Below are 7,759 nucleotides of genomic sequence, written 5' to 3'. Positions count from 1 at the left end.
CACCAATATTACTGGCTCCTCTTGTATAGATGAGAAAGTAGAGGCGCTGAGATGACTCCCCAGAATGAATCCCAGGTCCGCTGACTCCTCCCCAAAGCTTGCCCGGAGGACACGTCCCAAACAGCGCCACCTTGAGGACTCCTGGTAGAGGTGGAGGCTGCGAAAGTGGGTAAGAAGACCAGCCATTGCAGGTCGGATCTTCACTCCGCCCCACTCTACCCAGAAGTTCTTTCCCTGGCCTCGTCCTTGGAACTGTAGCAAAGCACCGACAGGTATGAGACCTACAAAGCCTGCGAGTCCCACTGTGGGCCTGTGAGATGGTGGTTGAGCTGAAATTTTCTCTGATCCAACAAACTCCTTCACTTACTGGATTTGGGCTGGCCTGGTCTTACTTCAGGACCTGAACAGACAGGCGCCTGCCTTTAGAAATGTTAAAAGTTGAGCAGATATCGCCCACAGTCCTGGCTCGTTTTGACATGAGGCCACAAGCCAGGGCATACAGCTGTCATCAGCTTCGGGAGGGAGGCAGGGAGCAGGCAAGGCTTCCTGCAGGACCGGGTGAGTCGGGCCTTGAGGCTGGGTTTCAGTGACAGCTGGGGGTGGGCTGACGGGCGTTCTGTGGGGGGAACCAACACTTATGCATCACCTTTGTGGACACTGGAGCACCTCAAATACCTGCCAGCACAACCGACTGAGTTAAAGGTTCACCTCAGACCCTCAGACGCAGCCTCTCAGCCAAGTTCTTAATAGCTCTTTTCTGAGCTAATGTACATCTCATTAGTCAGCCGAGCCAGTCAGTCAGGGTCCCCAGAGTAAAGAACTGTCACTGTTTTAGCCAGTGACAGGGAGCAGGTAGACCTGCCAGGTCTTTGTTCTGGGTGTTAAGGCTATAACGCACTTTGTACATTGGCCACCAGAGGGCGATGGTCGCCCACATATCGAATATTTCTGTAGCAACAGCTGGACAGGTGACTGGCAGATCTGGGAAGTTGTAAAAGATAACTTTTAAAAAGAAAGATGATAAGGATTCCCCCCGCTTACAGAGCTTTTAACGCCTTTACAGTGTCATCTTACAATCCTAGCAAGCAGTCTAAAGATGGCTCCTTAGCTACAAGGATACTTGATCTTGGGAGTCAAGAGAACTGTGTTTAGACTCCAGCTCCGCTGCTCAAGAGGCTGTGTGTACCAACCCCCCTTAGCGGCCCCACCTGTAAAATGCGGTAATAACTGCTTTCAGTCCTGTCTCATCAGTGGTCATGAAGTTTAAATGAGACAAGGAAGTGACAGAACTCTAAAGGACGTGGTGTGTAAAGACAAGAGATTTGATAAAAAATTAAATGTATTGGGGGACAGAGTGCATGAAGACAAGAGGTTTTGATCAAAGCCGCTTCTGCTGGTGTTTGTTGCCAGCCTCCTTCCTGTCTGGAGAGGGAGGCAGAGATGGAGGAGCCCACAGTGCCCTCGGGGCACAGCTGCCTTCTTGTCATGGAAGGTGGCTGCGCTGTGGTCATAGGCGCAGAGCAGCGTCCCTACATCTGAGACCCCAAGGGCCCGAGGGAGGCGAGCGGGGAAGCTGGGAGCGGGCCAGTTGCCGCTCACAGACTGAGAGCTCCCGCCCTGGCTCCCACACCGCCTCACGGTTTGACCTGAGGTGTGTCTTGCTGTTGGTAGAACGGGCAGGAGAAGGATCTCTCTGTGCCCTTCCAGCTCTGCCTTTCCAGAATCTTCCAGCCTTCAGAGTCCTCTGAGCTGTTGTGACATGATAGAGAAAGATTGCTGATATGAGGAGCTGCCGGGGGAGAAGGGGAAGAGTGGTCCTTGACCCACAGGGAACCTGCAGGACATTCCTCGCTTTCTTTGGGTCTTGATTTTCTCACCTGTGGAATGGGCAGGTTGGACGAGGTGATCTTGAACCATTGTCTCCTCCCCAGTTGTCTCAATCAATACACATGGAGCCCACGTGGGCACTAAAATTTCCTGACTCTGATTCTATTTTCTCTGATTCTAAAATTTCCTAACAAGGAAACACTTTGCCCTTCGACCGTGTCATACCTCTGTGGTAGCCCCAAAGTGTCCCGTCTGAGTCACGGTTGGAGAACAGCACCGTGACTGCACATGTGGCCCTTCCCCCCACTGCGCATGAGGGGAAAATGATAAATCCTCACGCCCTCCGGAGGTCAGGGCAAATGCAGGCTGGCAGTGGGGATCAGGGATCCGGTTGCCTTTCTGACACTGGCTCTGGGGCCCCTTGTCCGGCCTCCGATGTCCTAAATCGCCAGCAGCCCGGGCCTGGGGCAGCTCCTTGATGCCACATGGCCCTTCTGTGACTCCTGTAGCCAGTGGAACACTGGTCCCCTCTGTAGCCCATTTACCTTCCTGTGCATCCACTGATTTTTAAAGTTTAGGGCAAATTTAAAGCAAACTGAAATTTATGGAGTGTAGGAAGGGAGAATCCACCTAAAAACTCCCCACGTGGAACCGTGCTTGCCTCCCCACCCCCAGCCACTCTCCCAAATCTCCGGTTCCACCCACCTCGCCTTTGCTTTATACAGGTGCAGCCCTCCACCGCTGCGGTGCTTGAGCAGGGTGTGGCCCTGCTGCCCGTCCCAGCCAGGACGCCAGCCTGCCTGCCTCCGGGCTCCCTTCTACAGTGAAGACTGCCGCCTGTCAGTCACTCCCTTTTCTAAAGGTTTGGATGTCCCCTCCGAGCCTGTGAATAAATCCTGGCATCAGTGCCCTCAGGCAGCTACCACTTAGAATGAAATTGAAGACCAACATGTACTGAGCTTTCCTTCTGTGCTAAGTGTGGTGCATGTACTATTCTATGTCATCCTCACCTCAAGAGGTAGGTCATATTTTTTTCTTATTATTTTTAATTTTTTATTGAATTCATTGGGGTGATATTGGTTAACGAAATTACATAGATTTCAGGGCTACAATTCTATAATACATCACCTGTATATTGTATTGTGTGTTCACCACCCCAAATCAAGCCTCATTCCATCACCATTTATCCTCCCATTTACCGTCCTCTACCTTGGGAATCACCATACTGTTGTCTGTGTCTAGAGTTTTTTGGGGTTGTTTTTTTTTTTTGCTTAAACCCCTCACCTTTTTCATCCAGCCCTGCAACCCCGCTCCCCTCTGGCAGCTCAGTCTGTTCCGTATCTCTGAGTCTGTTTCTATCTTGCTTGTTGGTTAGTTTATTTTGTTCATTAGATTCCACATATGGTACTTATCTTTCTCTGACTGGCTTATTTCATTTAGCATAATCTTCTCCAGGTCCATCCATGCTGTCACGAAAGGTAAGATTTCTTCTTCTTTTTTTTTTTTAACATGGCTGAGTAGTATTCCATTGTGTAAATGTCCTATAGTTGCTTTATTCACTCATCTGCTTATGGGTTCTTGGGCTGCTTCCAAATCTTGGCTGTAATAAATAACATTGCAATGAACATAGGGGTGCATATATCCTTTCAAATTAGCATTTCAGGTTTTTTCAGGTGTATTTCCAGAAGTGGATCTGCTGGGTCGTAGTGTTTTGAGGTAACTCCATACTACTTTCCACAGTAGTAGTGCTGCGCCAATCTGCATTCCCAAGGAGGTGGGTCATATTATTACCTGCATTTTGCAGGTGGGAGAACTGAGGCACAGAGAAGAGATCCAGGTCCAAAGTCACCTCATTAGGAAGGGAGGTGCTGGGATTTGAACCCTGGTTTCAAAGCCTGTCCCTAAATGCCTTATCATTTTGAGAAGCTTTCTGAGATTTTTCCCAAGGGACAGAATTCAAGGTTTCTTCATCTTTGCTGCCAGGTTTCCTCACAAGTCCCTCCCTAGAAGACACTTTGCCATGATTGGAAGCAACTCAAGCATGGGACCAAGGTAGAGAGACATACACAGAAAAGGTTGGTTAAATTGAGTTATCCTCCATCCCTGTAGCTTCCCAGCATTGCATACCTCTTTTCCTACCCACTTCCTCATCCTCTCTGCACGTGGGCTCTGCACATGCCTCTGTTGGCCAAGTCTCCAGGGACAGACATCTCTGTGGCCACATCTAGCATCAGCCCTGGACCCCGCTGCTCCCCCTTCTTCTTGCCAAAGCTCTCTCCCCTCTGGTCTCCCACACACTGCCCATGGCTGGTCATTTTGCCTCTGACAGCTTCTTCCCTTCTATCTCCATCCACAGCCCTCCTACCTCAAGCCAGGGGGCGGTCCACAGCTTTGTCCTCATTAGTGCCTGGTCCCTAATACATATGACACCCATAGCCCACACCGGGCATAGCAGCCATTCCATAAAGAGGAGCTGGATGAATATTTAAAGGGAAGTAGTAAGTAGTATATTAACAACTTACATGGATGTTGTAATGATACACAGTGAAATATTCTCTCACTTCTTTGCAAAATTATCATTCCCAACCACGGAATACATTAGGTTTTATGATCTCCTCGCTTCTTTGGGGAAATATAAATCTTGAAATATCATCTTCATGTGACAGGGCAAAGAGTCCCCTGGGATGCAAGATGTTTAAGAGTGTTAACCAAGAATCAGAAATAGTTTGCGATTAATATCGTTTTTGTTTATGAGCACAAATAAATCCCTGGTCTAAGGCTGACCTGTAAAAATCTGTCTGTGATGAAAACTCTGATTGCAAATGATGGAATGGGAAAACAATCTGAATTATAGAGGTGATTTGGGGACAGGGTGGCAGTGTTTAGGAGCTAATATTTTCTGACCGTAAATTTGCATGCTGTTCAAAGATTCCTAGTCACCAACTAAAATAAATGACAAAGACTGGGAGTTTATATTGATGGTCTACAGCCATCAAAGTTTTGTAAGTAGGTCATGTGAAATGGAGCAGTTCTTTTTTTTTTCTGGGATCATTAAAATTGGCTGCTTCTCCCTTATTCTTTCACCAATAAGGTGAGGCACTAGTGGGGATGAGGAAGAAGAGGACAAGACGTGTTGGTATTTGGTATTTGGGGCCTTACATGGCTGCAAGTCGGGTAGGGAAGGGCAGTGCTTTAGAGGTGAGAAGGCCCATGTGTGCCTGCTGCTTGTCAGCCCTGTGCAGAAGTGGTCAGGCCTACGTCACAGACACCCCCTGACTCTAGAACAAAGGCTAGCCCTCAGAGTCCTTAGCCTGCCCTCTAAAATTCTCCATGATTTCACTCTTCCCCTCTCTCTAGGCTCATCTCCTGCCACACCAGGCTTTCGTGACTCAACACATGCTCTCCACTTCTTGGTCCCTTAACCTGCAGCTCTGCCTGGAATGTCCCCCCATCTTTGAGTCATTTGGTAAACAACTGCTGTTTTTAAACAAAACAAAACAAAACAAAACAAAACAAAAACAGCAATAAAAGCGACCTCATTTATGAAGTCTTCTCAAGGCTCCTGGGAAGAGCAGTTCTCCCTCCTCTGATTTTCTTGTACATCCTGAACGTCACTCTCTCCCTCTGTCTTAGGACCTTGCAAACCATAGAATGATAGAACCTCTTTCCTGCCTCACTGGTGTTGGACTTGGCCAATGGGCTCGTTTAGACCAGTGGGATGCGAATGGAAGAGCCAAGACCTTAAGAGGCAATGTGTTTTTTATGTTCTCTGGTGTTGCTTTGATTTTCCAGAGAGAATGTGTCTCTGACCGCTGCCATTCCAAGGAGACTATAGAGTCATCTGGAGCAAATCTGAATCCAACCCATGCCTGGAACCAACTCCAGCTACCCTTCAGTGGGAAGTAGAGCCATCTTAGCCAAAGCACAGACCTGGAAGTGAAAAAAACAGATGCTTGTCATTGGACGTCACCGAGTTTTGGAGCAGTTTGTTATGCAGCATTAGTGTGGCAATAGCTGACAAATGCACCATTCCACTTTGAGGTTAAACCTCAAAGAGGAGCTGTATGTAGAAGAAACCACTTACTAAGTTTGGAGGAATTAAAGACTTAAAGCCTCTCAGAGAATCCACCTTTGACGTGGTGCCACATCTCATGTGGCAAGAAGAGGTAAGACAGCATCAGATGGGCGAGTGGGCGAGAGACACAGACAGAAAGAGTGCTCCTGGATGCATGTCCAGTTCTTGAACATGGACCTGGGTCTTCTCACATGCCTGGTGGGGGATAAAGCAGTTCTGGGAGAATTATGTGGTTTATATAGGTTAGAGACCAGCATAGGGAAGCTACAAAGTTCAGGCCTTTGGGATCTCAGACTAGGGAAGGTCTTCAGCTATCAGCCTGATACTCCAAGACCAGAGAGGGCTGGCCACCTCCAGGGAGACCCCAACCCAGGATAGCCTATGGTATGAAGGCACAGTACTGGAGAGTAAATAAATGGATGTTGTTTTAAGCCACTAATTTTGTGGTAATTTGTTCAGCAGCAGTAGAAAATGAACACCAGCTGAAAGCAATATAATGTGATACAACACTAGGGGCCTGTGTGTTAGACTCTTGTTTTTGTAAAAAAAAAAAAAAAAAATGACAGAAAATTATGGAAGAGCATATAGACCATGGCTACAGTTTGGGCCTTGGGGGTGAACAGACCTGGGGTCTGACTCTGGTTCGACACCCACTAGCTGTGTGATCCTGGGCAAGTGCCACGCCTTCTCTAAGCCCCAGTTTCTTCACCTGTATCTCATGTTCCTGTTGTGAGGACTAAAATGTGCCTGGTACAGAGCAAGCACCCACTGAGCGGTAATATCTATTACTTTTAATTATTGTTATTATACAAAAGGACCTACAACAACATGACGGTCATCTCGGTGAGGATGACTTCATTTTTTATGTCCTCATTTTCTGATTTTCCTATCATGGTCAAAATTTCCTTTGGAATAAGAAGAGTGTTTTTAAACTATCTAATTCAGCCCTGGCTGGCGTGGTGCAGTTGGTTGGAGCGTCATCCTGTGGCAGTGAGACTCCCGGTCTGGGCACATGCCCGGCTTGCGGGTTCGTTCCCCGGTCAGGGTATGTGGGAGAGGGCGGTCGATTTTTCTCTTTCTTTCTCCCTTCCTCTTTCTCTAAAAGCAATGAAAAAAATGTCCTCATGTGAGGATAAGAAAAATTGCCTAACTCATTTTTAAACAGTGAACTGGAGTTCATTGCTTCTTGGGTAATGTTTTCATTACTTTATTTTTTACAAGCTAAGTTGCAGAGAAACGGTTTCCATTGCCAGTTCTTTTAAAACATGTTTTTAAAATAGACAACATCTGTACTGTTTTCCATCAAATTGCCTTTGCCCCCATGGTTCGCAACCAAGGTGCTGACGTGGAAGGGGTCCCGAGCGGGGGCAGCAGAGGCACAGCCCTGGGAGAGCTGCGCGGGGTGCAGGCGTCCGGCCTTCTGAGGGGAGGGGCAGGCTGGGGCGTCTTGGGACAGAGGACAAGGAGGCTCTTGCTTGTTGCTAGACTCCGGAAGGAAAAAAAAAATCTATGTTCAGTTATGATTTTAAGCAGATAATGTGTACTTAAGAGAGGAACCTGTTGGGGATATTTCTTTGAGAATGGCTTGAAACTATGTCTTTACTTAGTTATGCAAATGTTAGCCAAAGTGAATTTTATTTTTTAATGTTAATTCCCCAAACATGTTGAATGTCCACCATGTGCCTGGCAGACTAGAGAATGGATTTGGGTGAGTGGTTGGAGAGAAACATAAAAAGGAATAATTTTAATAAGTTTATTACGTACTCTAATATATTCCCATATCTGCTTTATCTGCTTTCCATTTCTTTTCAAATTATTTTGCAAAACCATGTGAAAGGAATCTCCAGATGTGACTCT

Source organism: Pteronotus mesoamericanus, unplaced genomic scaffold, assembly GCF_021234165.1.
Source record: "Pteronotus mesoamericanus isolate MK-2021 breed Mesoamerican mustached bat unplaced genomic scaffold, CSHL_Meso_final contig_78, whole genome shotgun sequence".
NCBI lineage: Eukaryota > Metazoa > Chordata > Mammalia > Chiroptera > Mormoopidae > Pteronotus > Pteronotus mesoamericanus.
This window is presented reverse-complemented; position numbering follows the sequence as displayed.